Source organism: Apteryx rowi, unplaced genomic scaffold (genome assembly GCF_003343035.1).
Source record: "Apteryx rowi isolate R43461 unplaced genomic scaffold, aptRow1 scaffold_685, whole genome shotgun sequence".
Classification (NCBI taxonomy): Eukaryota; Metazoa; Chordata; class Aves; order Apterygiformes; family Apterygidae; genus Apteryx; species Apteryx rowi.
Window position 1 is genome coordinate 304,005 of NW_020450966.1, and position 19,489 is coordinate 323,493.

At 40.9% G+C, this 19,489-nt stretch overlaps 1 long non-coding RNA gene across 14 annotated transcripts; it reads left to right on the plus strand.

The window, feature by feature from the left end:
• Nucleotides 1–36: 36 nt before the first annotated feature.
• On the plus strand, nucleotides 37–12,805 carry LOC112975727. 14 transcript variants are annotated; one of them, XR_003256710.1, is made up of 7 exons: nucleotides 37–376; nucleotides 480–884; nucleotides 2,415–2,583; nucleotides 4,118–4,234; nucleotides 5,027–6,418; nucleotides 6,844–9,591; nucleotides 11,182–12,805. It is a non-coding gene; the product is annotated as an uncharacterized LOC112975727 (long non-coding RNA). The 14 variants fall into 14 exon arrangements; XR_003256707.1 differs by lacking the exon at nucleotides 480–884 and having other exon boundaries at nucleotides 2,311–2,583; XR_003256708.1 differs by lacking the exon at nucleotides 480–884 and having other exon boundaries at nucleotides 2,327–2,583.
• The last annotated feature ends 6,684 nt before the right edge of the window (nucleotides 12,806–19,489 follow it).

Here is a 19,489-nt window from a genome sequence, read left to right on the forward strand (position 1 = left end):
GCACTACACTGCCGCCCGCCGCAGCGCCGGCGGCGCCCGGCCCGCGCCGCGTCCGGCCCGGCTCGTCCCTGGCAGCGCTGGGAATGCCCGGGAGGGGGTGGAGGAACGCGCAGCGCAGCAGTATGGGTTTTGTCTTAAAGAGGCTGCTGTAGATTAAAGACGCCACGGTGCTTCCAGCTGTGTGCTGAAACGCTCCGCCGTGTTCCCTCAGTTACTGCTAGGGCCCTCCGGAGACGGGCGCGGACAGGCCTCTTCCGGGGGGAACGGCCGCGGGCGGCGAGGCTCGCGGCGGCCGGGGGTGCGGTGCGGTGCGGTGCGGTGCAAGGCCCGGCCCGGCCCGGCTGGCAGGAGTGGAGAGTCCCCCGCTAACAGCAGGGTTCGTAATGCTTTAAATAACGTGCTACCGCACGGAGAGAGGAAAAAGTAAAGCTAATCCTTAGTGTTATTTCTCACAAAAAATCTTTAAATTGTTCCGGCAGCTTTTTTCTGGCACCTTAAAACTACTGTTAGTGCCTATCTCTGATAACAGTGCATCTCTAGAGGAAATCAATGAAGCAGAGGCACTGAGCAAGATGACTGCCTAGGAAGAAAAAAAACGCAGAGGAATGCAACCAGGCTAAGCCTGGCATAAATGTCACCAGAAAAGCTGAGAAACTGGAGAAAAGGTCACCTCCTTTCCAAAGACATGTAAAAATGAAGACCAGAAAAAGTGCACAATACTGTTTTACATATTTCACCAATATACTCCCATGCATTAAAGCCAAGCGACCTCAGTGAGGTCCTGGTGAGATTTGGCATACATATATTTCATATTCAGAACAGGAAATTGCAATGCAATACCAGTGCTCCCAATCTCTGCAGTATCAGAGAACTGATTAAATAAGGTATACTTCAATGATCCTGCAATTAATGTGCCTTTCTCAGGCTGCAAATGAGCATACAACCACCATGGTTTCATGCTAGCTTGGCATGGGGAAAACCTTGGTCCCAAATCTGGCCATCAGCTTGACCCTGCATATGTGAGCAAGGTCGGCCAGGAATCAAGAGTGGTGTCATGTTTGGTGGGTGTCCTGTTTGGTGTCCCGTTTTCTGATTTGACCAATCTGATGTTTCTGATGAAAGGAATGATTATGTGATAAAAGTGTTACTAAGAGGTCCTAACTAATGGTCTTAAAGTATGGACAGTGTACAGAAAACTGTTTGTACTTGAAGTAATATAAATCAGAACATATATCTGAAAAAACAGGTGAATACAGATATTTTGAATGTCTGGAATGAAACTAGAAAGATGCCTTATCTTCCTGAGATACTTCTGCTCAGTCTGTCTCAGTAAGCTGTGACCGCATCCTGTTGTGCCCAGAAAAGGCCAGACTATGAGGATGTTAAAAATAAGTTAGTTATCTGAGAATTGTCTGGGAGAGAATCTGAACAACATTCAACTCAAAATAAAGAGGAAGCAGGGAAATGCCATATGTTTTAGATATGATATAAAATAAAGGCATATCAGCACCATTTAAAATGTTTTCTAAATGAAGAGACAGAAATAAACAAATTAATATTATATGAAGAGAAAGACTCTCACCTCTCAGAAGTTCGTTAAAGATACTACTGAAAGGTGAGGGATATAAGCAGGTTTGCAAAGCACACAACAAAGACTCAGAATGTGAAATTCATTATGCCTGAACCCTAGTTTTCACTGTACTTATGCAGCTCATTCTTTGCAGGCCTTTGGGAAAAGCATGGCTGGTATGCAGTAGGATAGCATAGTTCAGAGTCTGAGGATTGGTAGAATATTTAAATTGTGATATAGCCTGCTAATGGATGAATTAGATATTTCATTAACAGAATGACTGAACCGACAAAAACTGCCTAATTGTCTTTATTCCATGATATGAGGTGCCTCAAGGATAAAACAAGCTCCCAACACATTAAAATAATAAATCGAAAATGCACTAGTTGAAAATACTAAATATTAAAGTAAAACCACTTGTAAGTAAAATGTTTATATCTTGGTTATTTTGTTTGATGGCTTAAGTTTGTGTGACAAGGGCAGCCTTGACAATAGCCATTGTAACAAGAACAAATGCTATAATTAAAATTACAAGTTGATTTCATCTATAATGCCCTGTTTTTAGGGATTTATGACTTTTTTGAGACTCCTATTTTTGGCTAAAATTTTCATGGCCGATGTCTAACTGAAAGCAATTCTGCTATTGTTGATACTGCTGTAGATCTGGAGAAGGCCTGTTGAGTTTGTGTGAAGGAGGAAAAGAAAATCATCCTTTTCCTTTAGTTAAAAAAATCCCATAGCCTTTTTCTTTTTCAGAACTCAGGAAGTCAAACTCTCAAGCTCGACAACAGGGATGGGATGAAGCATATCCCTCATGCAAAAGCCACGTTCTACTTTGTTCTAGGGTCACGTGGACAAAAAGTCACTTTATGCGCCACCCGGTGTTTTTGAGGACAGCTGCTCCAAAAGATTAAGATTTGCAACACGGTGCCACCACCCTGCTGCCCTGCCTCAGGTTTTCCACAGCTTTAATTTCCAGCTGCAGCACCTTAGGAGCCCCAGCAATGACAAATGTGTGTAGTTGCTGCCTAAAATTACTTTTCTCCCAGCTGTGTTGGCCCCTTTCCATTCCTTGGGGCAGTCAAGCCTGGTTTCAGAGCAAACATTATTATATCAGAGCAAGCTTACGTTGTTGTCTCATGAATCTAGCAATGCCTGTCTGTGTTATTTAGGATTCTTGCTCGTAGTTCACTTGGCTGATAGAGCACTACATTGCTGAGACACATTTTTGAAAGAACCAGGTATTTGGTATGATCCCTGCTGCTTTTAGTGTGCTGTCTTTAATTGACTATAATCATTCTGTACGTTTCCAGCAGCATATACAAAATTCCCAAACTAAGATGAGCTTTATTATAATGTAGGGTGCTGTTAAGCAATCTGTAGTCTTGAACTATGCACTTATGCTACTCTTTGTCCTGGAGTTCAAGAGTGCATTTTCAGTAGCTRTCTTTCTGCACATTTATACTATGCTTATTTTCATGTTATTTCTGTGCCATTATCTGCTGTTTTTCATTTGTACAGTTCATGTGCACTTTATTTGTAGCCTTATGAACTACAGAATTAGTACTCTGTCTATAATAGAAATCTGAGATATTTTTCTTCTCCACCAGTAAAACTGATAAAAATTATAGTTATGTTTTCTCACATCGTAATCTTTAGCATAACTGTGTGGCAAGTCAGTTATGTTTATGAGGTGTTTACTGTCTTCAGCTGAATTTTTTTTCTTCCTTCCGTTCTAAACATATGTTTTCTGACAGTACTAGAATATATATAGGTCTTTTTCTGTGTAGGGGATTGTGGCATGGAAGAGGAGTATAAGCCATTCTAAGGCTGACAACATCCCATGTAGAAATGTTCATTTATGCATAATATGGAATATGACTTCAGGGGATGCACAAATATTGTTTAATATATGCATATGTGCATAGTGATATATAATTATTTCCTGTACACTCAATGTCAAAGAAAGATTGCCAAACATGCAGGCAATACTTTTGATGATTTTATTAGCTTAGCTGTATACCAACTTCCTAGCCCCTGAGACTTCACTATTTTCTCTGGACAGTTCAAAGGAAAAGCTTCTTCTAGCTTCATCTTTAAGATGAATCTTTTGCTAGAAAAGCATTTTGCAGGGGAGAAATATCTCCTCCTGAAAAATTCCCTTTGCCTGAATTTAGCAACATGAAGCTTTTATAACAGTAGATGCAGTCCAAACTCCCCTTAAGCTCTCACTTTACTCCAACAAGATCTGTTTTATAACTAGGCCATACCACTTTCTTAGTTCTTTATCTCTTGAGTAGCTGCTCTTTAGTTCCAGCTAGAGACTATTACTGATTCCTGAAGCAGTGTCTACTGATCAAATAGCAAATTAGTATTTATTTTGGAAATTAGAACAGGGAGTGTGATTTTATTAGATTTTAAAGCTGGATTTTTTTTTATTTTGTGCTCAGTTTAAGCAATTAAAATAATTGCTCTAATTCAATTATATATCTAGATAAACAAATACCAGCTTTTCATTTTTTTGTTCTCCTCCTTGTTCTCTTTTAGGACAGAAGTTTAATGGAGAAGTCTTGCCTAGTACGAAAAGGAACATAAATTGTCTGCATCAAGTGGTAATAAGGAAATATTGTTTATTCTTTTCAGAGATTGGAAAATCTTTTCCAGGTAAGATTTAGCTTCTTGTTTATGGTGCTGTTGATACAGCATGATGATACCAAGAAACATCTGTGCCAGGGAACAAAAACATTTTAAGAAATAAAGTTGTACTGAAGTTACAAAATCACAGGAGTTTGTACTGATCCTTGCTTTGAAAACCATTAGAAAACTATCAGCAATTGAAAACTAGATGAAAATGAGTGGGGATCTGGAACAGCTTTCCAGTCGGAGTAGTGAAGGAGAAAAGCCTATGTACTTTTAGGCTGGAGTCTGTGGAAAAAGAATATATGGCATGGTACTTGCAATAGTGAGGATCTGGCCTTAAGGATCATATATGTTCCTGACATTCTAGAAATTCCACTTAGAACAACCCACTTTATCTTTTGTGTATCTGCAAAGCAGTTAAAATCAGCTGCCACTAAATCTATATTGAGTAACTCTGCACATGTGGAATATACCCACTTGGAAAGATGAAAGATCTGTAGAATCACGGCTGAGACCACTCCTACAGAATGCTTTCTCTTACTGGCTGTCATTAGAAGTAAAAAGTAGATGTCTTATGATGAGGCTGTTATTACAGGGAAGAAAGAAAGGTTTGTCTTTCTTCATGAATAATCTGAAAAAATTTTAGAGTAGCATTGTTCAAGGTGATTATTGAGTTGACGTTTCTGAATGTTATGTAATTCTGGGAATAAAATCAAACGAGTTCAATTGGAACAATCCACTTTCAAAAATTCAGAATAACACATTTGGTAGAAAAAAATATCATTGTCTTTTCTGATGAAGTTTATATGTTTCCAGGTGTAATTTATGACCTGCACCTGTGTACAGCATAAATGACTCAGGTGAGATGTGAAGACTGCCTCTTTTGAGGCTAGAAAGTCTCCACATTTCTAATGAAGCACTGGAGAGATCTGTGCTCAAGCACTTATCTCTTGATGGAGAAATCTTGTTACCTAGTGACGTGTATTAAATAATCTGTTTGGAGGAGGTCACAACATTGAAAAGATTCAACTGAAGAATGTTTTGGTCTTCCTGTCCTGCAGCCAGGARGATGACTAAGAAGGACCTATTCCAATCAAAGTTACAGTAGTAAATCCTCTCTTAGCTAACTTCTCTGTTAGTGTGTGAAATACACTGTTGTGACTTCTCTGTATTGCCTTAAAACTTTTCCTTTTCTTGTCCTTGGCCTGTTGCTTTTCCACCCGATGTATTGAAAATAGTGCAGTAGGATTAAATTTTGCCATGAGTCTGAGTGGCACATTTCTAATTTTTGTGGGATTTTTATTCATACTATTGGTTTTGAGGGTTGGAGGGTTTTACTTACACACTTCAACAGGAATGTCGTGTACAATTCAGTGTATAAAGTTCAATGCATTTATGTGAAAAGTGAAAATTATCACATTTTTTTCAAAACTTTGACCATCACCATGTTCGTTCTGCAAAGAACTTGTATTTCTAGTTTCTTAGTAGCTCGTATATTCTTTCACTGTGACTGTGCACAGTATATGATTATGGTTTCTTGGTTAAATCTGGTATACTTAATCATGTCATGAATACCACTAGTGTTAACAGCAGAAACCGTAGTGTGTACTAATTCAGCGTGAGAGTTACTGAGCCACTATATCACAGAGTAGTCTGGCGCAGTGATGGCCATTGCGTTCTCTTCATCTTTCAGTCCTGTCTGTGTCTCTTCTCCTGCCACTACCTGTTCCCTCGGAGATACCCTCTCTTCCCGCTTTATCTATCACTGCCTCCTAATCTCTCCTGAAGATTCTCTTCTTTGGTGATGGCTACAAGATATGAATTACTGATAAAAGGAGAAAGTAAGAACTTCCAAATTATTTCCCAGTTTATCTTGTTTTCAGCATCTTCTAAGCTGGAAGATCTGAATTATAGGACTGCCTTCATGTTGTTTTCCAAAGGGCTGACCTAACTGTTTGTATTTAATAAATCATAACTGTGTAATATACAATAAAATAAAAGAATGCTGGGTGCTCAATACCAAAGCAGAAAACTGACTACCTCATCATCCTCTCTGCATGCAAATTTATTACCTTTAACATGTCATTTCATTCATAATGAATATCAGAAGCAATGAGATTCCTTTTGCAGAAAGATAGGAGAAACAATAGAAGGCACAACCTGAAACAAGAGGTGTCTGCAAAATCCACCCAGAGGTGTTATTGACAGGTAAGTTTTACAGAGGACTGAATTCAGAGATGCGTGCAGTTTCACAAAGAAACAAATTCTTTGATTATTTGAGTTTAGGATTCCATAGGTAGGAATAGAGGTCTGTGTACTTGTGCTAAAAGAGGGTACACCAAGAAGTCCTAACTCCGTGATCAACTTATCCTCTCCTGAAAAYAATCTGTAAGACCCTACATATTAATTGAATATTAGTTGAGACATTTCAAAGTCAGTTGAAAAGTAAAACAAATAAATCATGTTTTTCTCTTTAGCAAATGCCTTTTTTCCTGCCATATACAAATTGTATCATGTTTATTTTATACAGCTATGAATAAAATGTATTTCCATAATGGAAAAAGCAGAATTGTTAAGTAAGATGCATTAGTAACACAGCTCTTATCTAGGTTTTAACACATTTTCCATCTTAGGTATTTCCAGACCAGAAAATAAAAGCTCAGCCTGTGACCTGCTGTGCTAGATCCAGCAGAGCATCACAGAGAGGCAGAAGGGCTGTAGCTTGGCACTGTGCTCCCTGCTTGGGACGGCCCATCGCGGGCAGCCTGGGCTTGGACAAGCCCACCTGCAGGCACGTCCCCCTGTGCAGCACCAACCTGGAGCCACGAGCTTCTTCCACTTCTGGGAGCAGTTTCACATGTTCTGATGCAGTGAATTCTCCCCCACTAGGGAAAGTGGACATCTGGGAGATGTGTAGTTATCCAGTACCAATTTCAGAGTCTTCTGTGCCTACACATATTCAGGTCAGGTCCAGCTCAAGATACTGAACTACCACAGTAATAGATCTGCGAAGCTGGAAATATCACAGATTTCCCAAGACGGACTCTGGTCTTTTTTTCCCCTTTGTGAATTTGTTCATTGCATGGCAGCCTTTTGTGAGTTGCAGTTCTGTCTCCTTTAACCATTCAGTATTGTTACTATGCTTTATGTTACAGTTGATTGATTTGCGGTAGAAATAGTCAATATTTACAAGATCATTCATTCTGCTAGCTTTTGGCTGTGTAACAATGAACCAAATGGGAATAACCCTCTTGTATTTTAAATGGCCCTGCATACAGGTGTTCATACCTTAGATAAAACAGCAGCAGGAAACAAGGTAACCTTCAGGAAGAAACTGAGATGGCAGAGTAGGATTTGATAAGAATTATTCAAATGCTATAGTGAAAGCTTTCTAAGCCTCTAAATAAGTCAAGGGTGTCAAAAAATGATCTGCCTTGAACACCTAATCTTTCTGTCAACTTGAAGCAGGGATGGTCACAAAAAACATATGCACAATTTTTATTCCATTGATTGTTTTTCCAGAGTATCAAGTCCCAGACAGTAGCTTAATCTCAAGAACTGCAACTGGTTAGGAAGACTGAGGCAGACAGCAAATACCCTTTGGTACTTTCCATATCTGTTCCTAATAACCAGGACATCAGTTTCCTTAAAGACTAACCCACTGTTCACACGACAAGAAGAATAACTTACAAGCTTTATATAATAATACTATTTAGTAATGGCTTCCATTATAAAACTTTTGAAAAACAATTTCAGACTTCTACTGAGTACCATACCTTAGTTCATGTCTGACCTATGGCTTTTGATAGCTAGTGCAGAGTAATCTCTTTTCAGATATAATATTGCACCAAAGGATTTTTTTTCAAGAATATATTGAAAACCAGGATACCTTAAATAGCAGGAGTGGAGAAAATAGTCCCCTAATAATCAAACTCTGAACAGTCTGCAGACATCAGTTACACCTTTCGCAGCTGTAAGTTTATCTCAAAATCTTTAATTACCAAATATTTTCATCTTATCTGCTTCTTATTGTATGTTGTGTATAGCCTACTTTGCATTGAGTACAAAGTTCTACTGAAAATCTGAAAAATGTCAACTACTGGAAATGCATTCTCCTTTTCTCTTTGATGAATTTGGATACTTGGTGATTTTCTAAAGGTTTTAGACAGAGATCAGTGCAAAATCAAAATGTTAAAAAGAAACTTTGGAAGAGAAGAACACTGAGAGGAAAAATGAATATTTGTTATAATGCATTCATTGTAATTAACTTTTGTCACCATTCATACCTCCATGGTATTTCCAATTACCAGCCAAATACCTGTCAGAGTCTCTCTTCTGCAGAGAAATCAGAAATGGTTTCAAGACTGCATTTCAAAGATAAGTAAAACAGAAAATACTAAATATACCTTTTCTGAAATTTCTCTAACCAAATAGAGTAATTGATACAATTTAAAAAGTTGGTCTAGTACCTAGGATTACAACACTTTTAATTATTTTATTATTTTATTATTTTTATTATTTATTTTATTATTATTTTATTGTATTATTTTTATTATTTTATTGTTAGCATCTCTGAGGAACTGCCAAGTGGGAGTAATCATAAATAACTCAGGTAGATAGGTAAATACAGGTAGAGAAACTGAGGAGCAGACATGTCAAGATACTTTGGGTGAGATTCAGGGTGCTTAATTTAAGTACCAAGAATAACAACTGCTTTACCTTAGTTGTAGGTCCCAACCAACAGGGGTTGAGATACTTATCTTAAAGGAAGAGCCGAAGTTTCCCATGAAGTCTGCCACTAAATTACTATGTGAGAAAGAGTGCTGATACCTGCCGACRGACGCCGGCAGTGGTGGTGTGACCACCTCTCCATCAAAGACAAAGTCTTTTGGAGGCCCAAAGCTGCCCTGCTCCACGGTGCAGGCACAGCCATGGTGCTTCCTCTGCCGCTCGTGCCTCAGCTGGAGGACTATTTCCGTAGAGACCCGGAGACGTGAATGAGGCAGCAGTTCAGCAGACTCTCTGTGTAGTCCTGCTCTCGCCCTTCCCCTGTGCTTGTGCTGGCACAATCATTGCACACCCGCATGGGGAACCAGAGTGGGGAACTGGTCAGTGGCATTCCTACCTTCTCCCAACTTTAAGCGCTCATGAAACTGAGTCCTTGGTGAAATTCTGGACTGTAACTCGGAAAAGAGTTTCAGATGGGAGCTCTGGTGACTGGGAAGTACAGGAGAGAGCACCCTGTTGAAGGGGCTGTTGAGAAGGGCAGGACTAATGAGATACCAGTTGGCCAAAGTATATTCCCTAGCAAACCCTTGACACAGCACTCGGAGAGGGCTGGTGACCTACTGATCTCCCGGTGGAGAAGGTCAAAGGAGCAGGTAAATGAAGTGTGTGCTGTGTCCTAGCCCCTTCTCAGATTGACTCCTTTGGGAGGGCTGACAAACCATATTCTCTTGGCCGTTCCACAGCTGGTACTAAAGCTATGATCATAAAATAATAAAGACATGCAAATAAAATTCAAAATAGCTCTACACTTCTGTATAATTGTGTATGTGCTAATAACCTTGCATATTGACTTTGTGCAATGTTTATTTTTCAGTTGTTTATATTCACTTGTTCAGCTCAGGCTTTGTAATATATATGCCTTTCATGTGGCATTCATGGAGGTTTTTTATTTTAAGTATGAAGAAATAGTTAAAGCTTAGCAGGTGAGGTAAGAGTTGGAATCCAAACTGTGCTTTGCATTATTAAATCCCTAAAGGCTCCATTGTTCTAGTATTTAAGGTTTATAGAAAATAATTGCCTGGTTTCTCTTCAATGCCTGTAAGTGATTATATGCTTCAAATGCTAACCCTTGCGATTACTGCCAGTAATACCACAATGTCTATGTGGTAACCCAGTTGTTCACATCCGTATCTTTTTTAATCTTTGTCCAGATCCTCATTTCTGCCAAAGACTGTATCAGACGCAACGATAAGACTAGGGGAAATTTTACCCTTGCCCCAAATAACATGTAATGTACTGTAATGTTTTATCACAAGAATTGTACTTTGCTCAGTTGTGTAAAAAGGAAACTGTCTCCCTGCCAACCCCCCAGTGCTCCCATGCTCAGTAGTGCTGACATCAGAATTACAGTCTGTTTTGCTCTTGGGATTAGCAGCTATTCACTGGCTTATTCCAAAATTCGGATCATAGGATCAATCTGCGCTCTCGCTCCCTGTAGAGACTGTAAGGCCAGTGCCGAGAGCAGTGCCAGGACCATGCTTCTCATGTTTTTTGTGCACAGTGTGAATTCATGCTGAATGCAAAGGGACAGAAAAGCCTGAAAGGATCACATGGGGCAGAAGCAGTCACGTCTGCAGAGAGACACAATGTAGGCTATTCTAGTCATATAGGAACAGAGGTATAGAAGGAACACCAGATGTAATAGCCAGCCAAAAGACTCGCTCCTCCAAATAATTTAGTCTAATACTAGTTAATTTCTTCTTGGGCTTTGGTACAGGAATTATGGCACCTTATAACTTGCCTTTTAGTTGTTGACAATACTGCAGCTTGTGGTCATATGAATTATCCTATTAGAAACCTTTGTACTCATCAAATTTCCCGTGACTTCTATTCCACAGGCCTGCTCTAACTTTGCTTTTCACAAGCAAGAGCCATATAATTCTGTGACACCCCAACAGGGAAAAGGCTTTAACTAAATCACAAAATAGTTGTTCAAAATCCTAGAGAGATCTTGCTTATTACAGAGGATTACATTTGTTAATAAGCCTAAGCATGTTTCAGACATTTCAAGAGAAAAGACATGCACTTAACTTGGTCAACAAATACTAATGAAGCTAAAATGTCAATATGTCATTCCCATTCTGAGCAAGTAAACCAACTAGATCAAAAAAGGAAGTGTTTCTCTTCCACTGAGTAGTTCAAGTATTCAAATTTTACATCCTACCTGTATTTTTCTTTGGCAGCTTGTATTCCTTAGAGAGATCTTCAGGTCCTGAAAAGAATGGATGGAGTATGAACGCAATAGCTCTATTCCCTGTGTGAAATTGTATTGTTTGAGGAACTGCTCTGCAGGGTGCTGTCTCACTCCTGCTCCCATTCACTGCTATGTGCTACTGTTAGAAGAAGTAGCAAGGGCCGTGGGCTGCAGTGGCTTTGGTGTTTGCACCACGCTTGTTTCTCAGACTGCTGTAGAAAGAAAGACATGACCCTGAATGAGAGAGGAGGTTGTGTGGAGGTGAGGACCAGATTCTTGAAGACAAGGGAGCTACAGTTGAAATTAAATGTACAACTCTCAAGGGATATCTGGATGCTTTGGAAAAACCCTACTAGACACCACTCTACATTTTAGGCTGCTAAATACATTTACTATCTGATTTCCAAATGAATTTCTCTCTAAGTTCTTTATATTGCATATATCACGTTATTGCTCAATCCGCTGAGCCAGGCTATATGATTAGTGCTGGGCTGCAGATGGCTGTCAGGACAAGTCTGCAGAGCAAGTAACAAAGAATGAGAACGTCTGCAACAGGGCTGCCACGGCTGAAGGTACATGTTAGGGCCTGAGATCACCTAGCAGCTCATTTCCCCATAGAGGAAGAGGCTCTGTGCCCTTTTCTCTCCTCTCCTCCTGTCTTGGCCCTCCTCCCCTCACTTGCAGTGGCTTGCATTTTTCAGACCCTACACCAAGCCAATTCAGTTTACTGGAATCAAAACAAAATTAACCTGGAAAAAAGGTGAATCATTTTCTGATGGGTTATTGAGTTGACTCAGATGTGCTGAAGAGCAACAGGGCTAATGCAAAGGATGGGATGGGATTGTATGGCTGGGACTGGGTCTAGGAAAAGGAAGAGGAGGAAAAGAAAATGAGATCTTTATGGTAGCGGCAAGCTGGTAAATCAGCTTTGTTGTAATGTGCCACAACCCCCTAAATAACATACAACCAAGTTCCAGTCATACACAACTCACCTTCAGCACCCTCCTGCATACACATTAGTTTTATTTACCAATATGGATTTGTCTTTCACAGAGTGAGTATACATGGATAAAGCTGTAACTACAATATTACAGATTAGCCAGTATGATAGCAGCAGCAATAGCTTGCTCTGAGGGAAGATGGTCAATAAAGGCTGGATATTTTGTAATCTCATCTCTCAGCTCTCTCCAGGAGTTGTCAGCAATCTGTCTTGCCTGCTCCAGAAGACATAGGAAGACTTTTTTTCTCCATTTTTTGTTAGTTTGCTTGTCTGAGTGTTTTTTGTTTTTCTATCATAGGTTTCTGGAAACAGATTAGCTTTTCATCTTCCTCTCAAAAATCTGTGGAGAAAGTATGAGGCTAGCCTGCAAATAAATAAATGGTAATGAAATGCACTGCCCATGAAAGATTTAACATGATTCAATTGGAGGAAAAGAAGGGAAGCTAAGGATTGTCAGCAATGAGTAATCACTCCAATGTTCAAAGTTTTTCAGATTTCCTTGGGCATTTTCTATTTCTATTGAAGTCAAAGGCTATATGTCCATTGGCTGCAGTTAGAGAAGTTTTAATCTCATAAGTTTTGAACTGTCATCTTTTTTTTTAAATCTAAAATAATAAAGTATGATATTATTTCAGAACTGGATCAGTTGTCTGATGTGTGGAGTCATCATTCATTGTAATGGATACTCTGCCTTCTTGTATGATTTTTGGTCAAGCCATCCACCTTCAGGATCCTTCTAGTTGTAACAAGCTAATAAAACTGCTGTTAAGGATTTAAGAGAGGAGTGAATTCTCCTGTGTGCATTCCTGTAGGAATTGGATAGGGTGGTGAATTCTAGGGAAGATCAGAGGGAATTTGGGGTTTTCAGCTTCACATTTCCCAATGATGGCCTTAGGTACTTTTCTGTGCTCTGCAAACATACCCTAGTCAGTCAGTCAGCCAGTCAGAAATGCGACAGCCCGAGGACATTGGGATAACTATGCCCAGTGAGGGGATAAAATGTACCTTTTCTGGTGCTGAGCTGGAGGCTGAAACAGGCTATGCCCTGCAAGGGCTCTGCAATATTTGCTGCAGAATACAGGAGTTTTAGGGTTGGGTCAGGAACTTGAGAGGAGAGAAGGAAGTGTCCCAGCCAATGCAACTGGACGTTGCTGTAGAGATTTTGTCTCTATCCCTGTCCCTGTCACAAAACCTATAAGAGGCAGGACTTTTCTTAAACTTTGCAAGAAAACAAACTTCTCACAGGTTGCATATTTTTCATTTTTTTAGTTTCCTATCTTGAAATACTGAGTGCTAGCAATCACAACTGCACCTGAATCTTACTGGGAGCTGAACTTTCAAAATAATGACATAAAATATTACACTTTTAATGTAATAAGAGCTATATTGGAAAAGAGTTTAGTAAACAGAGCAGGGTGCTGCAGTCTGAATGACAGCACTAATAGAAATCCTGGCGAGATTCTCATTAAGAAATCCCTGCTGCTGTGTAGCGAACGAAGTAGGGATCTCTAGAAAAGAACATAATACAATTGTATCATTAACAGGTGTATCACAACAGGGTGCCACATTAAGCTTCCAGGGCAACTTAATTTTGGCATTTCATGACATTAGAGGGACTGACTTTGCAATGTTAATTTTCATGTAATGCAGGCCCATGTTTGTGGTGGGGGTGTGTGTATAACTTCCTAGGTTTAAAAAAGGAAGGTGAAAATGCAGACATACTATGTATATCCTATGCATCTTGCCACAGCTGTCGGCAGGTTAGACATTTTAGATTCACAGCACTGACCTCTGCCATTTGAACTCATGGACTAAAAGATGGGCTGTCCTCCCCGTGGAGTCATTCCCAAAAGGACACTAAGATATGTGTGTAACTGCCGGGTTTCACAGATATTTGCTGGTAGGAGAAACCTGCCTCTATTCCAGGCTCTGGATGAGGTTGAGACATGCTGAAGGCAGAACCAGACGGCTAGTTGCCTTTCACCATTTCTTTGTGATAAGCATGTACCTTCGGCTGGTCCATTCTCGCTTCCTAGCTGTGCCAGGCTCTCTCTGCTGGCTCCCCGTGCTGATCCTTGCTTTTGATCCTACTCAGTAGTCCAAGCCTGGCTAAGCCTCAGCAGCTACAGAGGCACTGCATGGCTGGCACGGCTGGCAGAGCTGGGAGGGTCGCAGCCTGCTGAATTCAGAAACCATCTTCACAGATTGAAGTAGCAAATTCACCGGAGCACTTACAGCCTAGATTTATGAAACGTTTGGCATCTGAGGAGTTTTTYATATAGCACAACCCCCAGCTCTCCAAATTTTAAATTCCCCCACCAATTTCATAGATGCTGAAGAGCCTCCCAAAGGAGCAACTTTAGAAGTTTTGTTACCATAAGAAAAATGGCATATTTCGCACCTAGTCTTGTTCTCAAAGTGACYACACCAAAAAATGGCATATTTCATGCCTTGTCTTGTTCTCAGCAATGACAAACATTTTCATCACCATTTTCTAATGATAGACACTCTTAGAGATGTCAGTGATGAGAACTTGCACCTGCATAAATGTTTTGCACAGCAATGTGCTGTTGAAGTTAGGATCTTCTATAGCGAACTGCTGGACACCTTTTCCTACAAAGGGTGTTGCCAGCTGTGTTTACGGCACCAGTCAGAAAACACTAAACATAATCAGAGTTTTTTGGTTCCTGTCTTGATTTTAACATTGAAATGTTCTTTCCCTAAGGCTTATCACTTCATTTTCCCACTGTAAAATAAGGATAATAGCTGCTTAGCTGTTAAAAATATATATATATACCTGTATTAGTGAAGGAAGCAAGTTTTTGCATCTCAGATTCCTGCATTGGTAACTTGTCCCACTTGCACACTGACTTGTCTAAGACCCGTGGAGCAGCTCTGTGGCAGAATCAAAAATAGAGCTAAACCTGAGAGAGGGATCAGGAGACAGAAAGTGTTGTGGTGCAGAGGGAAATGTTTTCTTGACTGCATTAAAGATATAGTCTATTTTAAATATCCTCATCCTCTTGAAATACGAGGAGTTCTACAGGTAGAAACTGACACTTTGAAATGGAACATTAATATTTTGGGGGATAGCATCAAAAGTAATTGTAATTGACAAAAATCCACAGAAGTATTTAGATGTTCTCAGGAAAGTACTTTCACTGACCAGATATGGGAGCTTTCCTGGAACAAGCTGTGCTTTACGTACTGACCCGCCAGTTGGACCTGTGCTTCTGAATGCTTAACACTCTCAAAGGGATCCAGTACATTGCTGTCTTTTAGCAAATAGTGATTGTGCTCCCTGCTACTTTTGGCAACCTGACTAGTTCCATCTGAACTAAACAGCTGATCTTGTGACCCCCTAAAATCTCAGCTTTCTGCTTTGCTCTGGGACTGCTAGAAGTTAAAAACTGAATTAAAATTTGTGATGAGTTTCTTCTCTCTTCTTTCTTGTTCTTTGTATATCTGTGTGCCATACTACAGTTATACATAACCAGTAAAGCATGTTTATCACAATAAACTACATCACTGCATAAGTCAGCAGCAGTACTATGAAAATCAGACCTTTAATTAGTTGGTAGTCAGAGAGCTAATATGATCAGTTTTGAATAATCTAAAAGGATCAAATCTTCTTCTTTAAGAAAATAAATGAGCAGATCCTTTCTGAGTTCATTTTGTTTTTCTGCTGACATATCAATAAAGGCAGCTGGAAGGATATGGACTTTATTCTGGAGGAAAATCATCTATTTCCATCTAGGTGCAACTCAGGCTGCTCCCTCATGATTGAACTATGTCATGTTACTTCACTATGCTAATAACTTAGGTCACTCATTCAGCATCCATAGTTTGTAATTCAATATCAGGTGAAAAACTGGGACAGCTTGTCGATATTTCATCCTAATGTTAATGTATTATTTTAAGGGGAGTCCAAAGGGCAGCCTTCTGGAATGTGAATAGAAGACTACCTTTAGCCTTAATTAGTTTTAAGTTGTCTGCTTATTTTCCAGATGGCTCCTGTTCTTCCTAAATGACTTTAATTCCTTATTTGAATTGAAAGATAAAATTTGCTACAGACTTTGCCACTTTCCTACCAATAGTGGTAGGTAGCAGTGTGAAACACAGAAATGGATAATTGTGACAACTGAGGTTTTCTRTTCTGACTAATGAGTTGGTTTATTTTAATCCTGTGCACTGTAAATTATTTCTAAAAGCTTCAAGTGGAAAATCCAAATGCAAACAGATGTTTAATACTTAAAGGGTGTGCAGCTTGCACAATAGTTTCACGAGAAAGGTAGTTTCAGTAGTTAAACTAACAGGAAAATCAGTGACTTTCTTTCTAAAGTGCCTTTATATGCTTGTGGGGAGAAAGTCAGAGGAGGCAGCCTTCAAGTTATCCTGGGGAGTTCACAGTGTGGCAGCGCCAGGGAGTTTCCCAGGATGTCACCAGCACAGGGCCCTCCTGGCCCGAGAGCCGCCTTGGCGGCAGAGCAGCTCCGCTGGTTGCTCATACGCACGTCAACGAGCACGGAGGTGCCTTTAAAATGTGTCGTGGTCTCTTACTGCCTGAAGCTGCTAATTCATTTCACAGAAAAGGAAATGAGAAGTTGTCAAGTTGCTCAGTCACTATCAATTTGAAACATAATTAAAATAATGGCTGAAAGAGTAAAAAGCTCAAAATACTGTTATCTATGTAATAGAGTCCTCTCCTCTTCTCTCTTCTCGAGTTCAGGGTGAATTTCACTCAAATTTGAAAACAGAGTTTGTTTGTAATATGATTCTAAATTGGCTGAAGGATACCCTTGGACAACTTTTGTGTTAATCTTAAGTTCTCTGCAAAAATGCACAGGAGAACGTCCCTCTTCTTAGGCTATGATGAGGGTCACATACCATGTGCACTTCTATAATGTGAAAGGTCCCTATAATTTCTGTCCAGTCATGCTCTCTTGGCCTTGTTTCACATGAGCAAACTTGCTAGCAAACCAATAACTTCATATTTGCACATTATACTGAGCATAAAACACTGAGAGCCACGTGGCTCGGGGATAGTCTGGCATTGCACAACTCTCCTGTGCTATCAGTCCAAGAAAGCTGACACTTGCTCACTAGGGTAATAAGTAACAGCTCTGAAGACTCCGGAGAAGGCCTTCATTTTATTAAATTGCATCTCTTTCTAACACAATATAAGGAGCACTGTCATTTTTCTAGCTATTTAAACCTATCTTAAATCTTTATCTTACTTAATACTCCAATTTTAACTGCAACAAAATGACAGCTTTCTGCAACTCTCAGTGGATCCAGCAACTGAAATTGGATTTCTGCGGGCCTGTTCCCTGGGATTTAGAAGATGTTCCTTTGGCAGAGTGGGCCTCTGCCATGGGCTAATCACTGCATTGCTGAACCCCCTTCCTCATCCCTTCATAAACAGAAATCCTGGCCACCAGGCCGGGGCCTCGGGAGAGCAGGTGACTGCAGACACAGTTGTGGGGAATTTGCCAAAAGCTTGATCTTTCACAGGAAATTGCAGATTTGTCAAAGACAACATTTCATAGATGCATATCAATTTTGACCAATGTTTCAAACCAGAGGGGTCTCCTGGGAATTTGCCAGCTCACCTGGGGAACTGTTGGGATGGGGACATGGGCAAGACACGGCCTTGCTGTGCTGGCCGCCTGCGGGCTGACGCCTCAGGCTTTCCTGCTGCAGAGCTGGGGGGTGGAAAGTGGGAGATCCCCAGCTTCGCGAGAAGGTTTTGCAGGTTCGTGCTTGGATCGGGAAGGGTCAGCCTGCAAGGCTAGCTGCTTTGGCTTGTGCTCTGCCCTTCAGTCCCACATGAAGGATGCTGCTATGCCCTGGGCATTGTCCAGGAGGAATCTCAAGTGATGGCTGATGGCTTCATTTAGCTTTTCACAAACCTGGTGACTTTTGCAAAATAAATACTTTCAGAGTCTCCTCTCCTAGGATTTTTAGCTTGCATTCGATTGCAAAACAACCGTGACTATTTGCAAACCATATGACTTGCACAGCCCAGTCACAGAAGCAGTCAAATGCCCTCCACTTTCATGAAGCAGGAAGCTGAAGGGGGCTGCTTTGGGGAGGGTGAGAAGTCAGATGAAGTTACAGATTATATTGTTATGCTGACATTAGCCAAAATCACTGCCAAAAGATGTAGCACTCCTCCCTAACCTGCTCATTCCCATCCTCTCCCTTGTGTTTGCACAAGCCTGCAATAAATGACAGAGGAACTGATCTGGCTGAAATCTGAGCCAGCAAGAACAAAAATGCAAGTTAAAATCTGGCTCGGGTTCTTGGTCTGGTTTCGCATGTGGCCACACAGGCTCATGGGCCCTTGCGAGGCAGCGCTGAGGGGCAGGAGCCAACTGCCTGCAGGGGCTGCAGAGGTCGGGGGAAACACGCAGGATTGCGTCTTTTGATGGCTGCACCACCTTATGCTTCCTGAAACTGTATGCAAAGCTTTAGCAAGAGGGGGAGGTTACATGAGACGGCCAAGCTTGCCAGAGGCGGTTACCCTGGGGACAACGATGTCCATCTCCACCAAAACCTTCTGACCCTTAGTGAAATCATTCTGATTCTCATTCCCCCTTGCGCCAAGCACGCACGGTGCCCATGCGAGCACCAAGCCCGGCACCACAGCCTGCCAAGGGGGAGGTGAGCGTTGGAGCAGCAAGCACACTGCCCCCAAGCAATAGCCCGTGGTGGGGATTTCCTGGGCTGTCCCCGCGATTGCAGAAGTGGGCATGTGGCAACCCAGGCTGAGTGTGAAACTGATGTGTAGGAGAAGCTGGAAGGTGCCCGCAGCCCAGCTCTCCTGGGGTTTTACACATGAGGTAAGTGGTGAGAATTTATTGTACAACCATATGTTTCAGCCCTCCTTTTCATAATGAAGTTGAATGAGGCAGATTTTTTGTGTTGCAAAACAAATTCAGTAAATGCATTGCAGCATTGTGGTGCGCTTGTGCACCTGCAGAGTAGTCTTTGGGGGCTAACTCCAGGCTCGCAGAGGCAGGCATGTGGAAACTCAGGCTGAGCTCAAAAAGGGGCAAGCAGGAGAGAGTTTCAAGGTTGTTTACAAGTTAATGGCCATTTTTTTCCATTTTCTGACATGTAACAACTAAATATTCTCCTCTTCTTAAAACTCATATGTCTTATGTGACTCCTATTTCATCCTCTCGCTTTCATCACTTTCTTTCTTTATGACTTGAAAAATATATGTTAATTCCTGGAAAATCTTGCAAAAGGCAAAAAGGTCAGTGAACTAACAGAGGGAATGGCAGTTCAT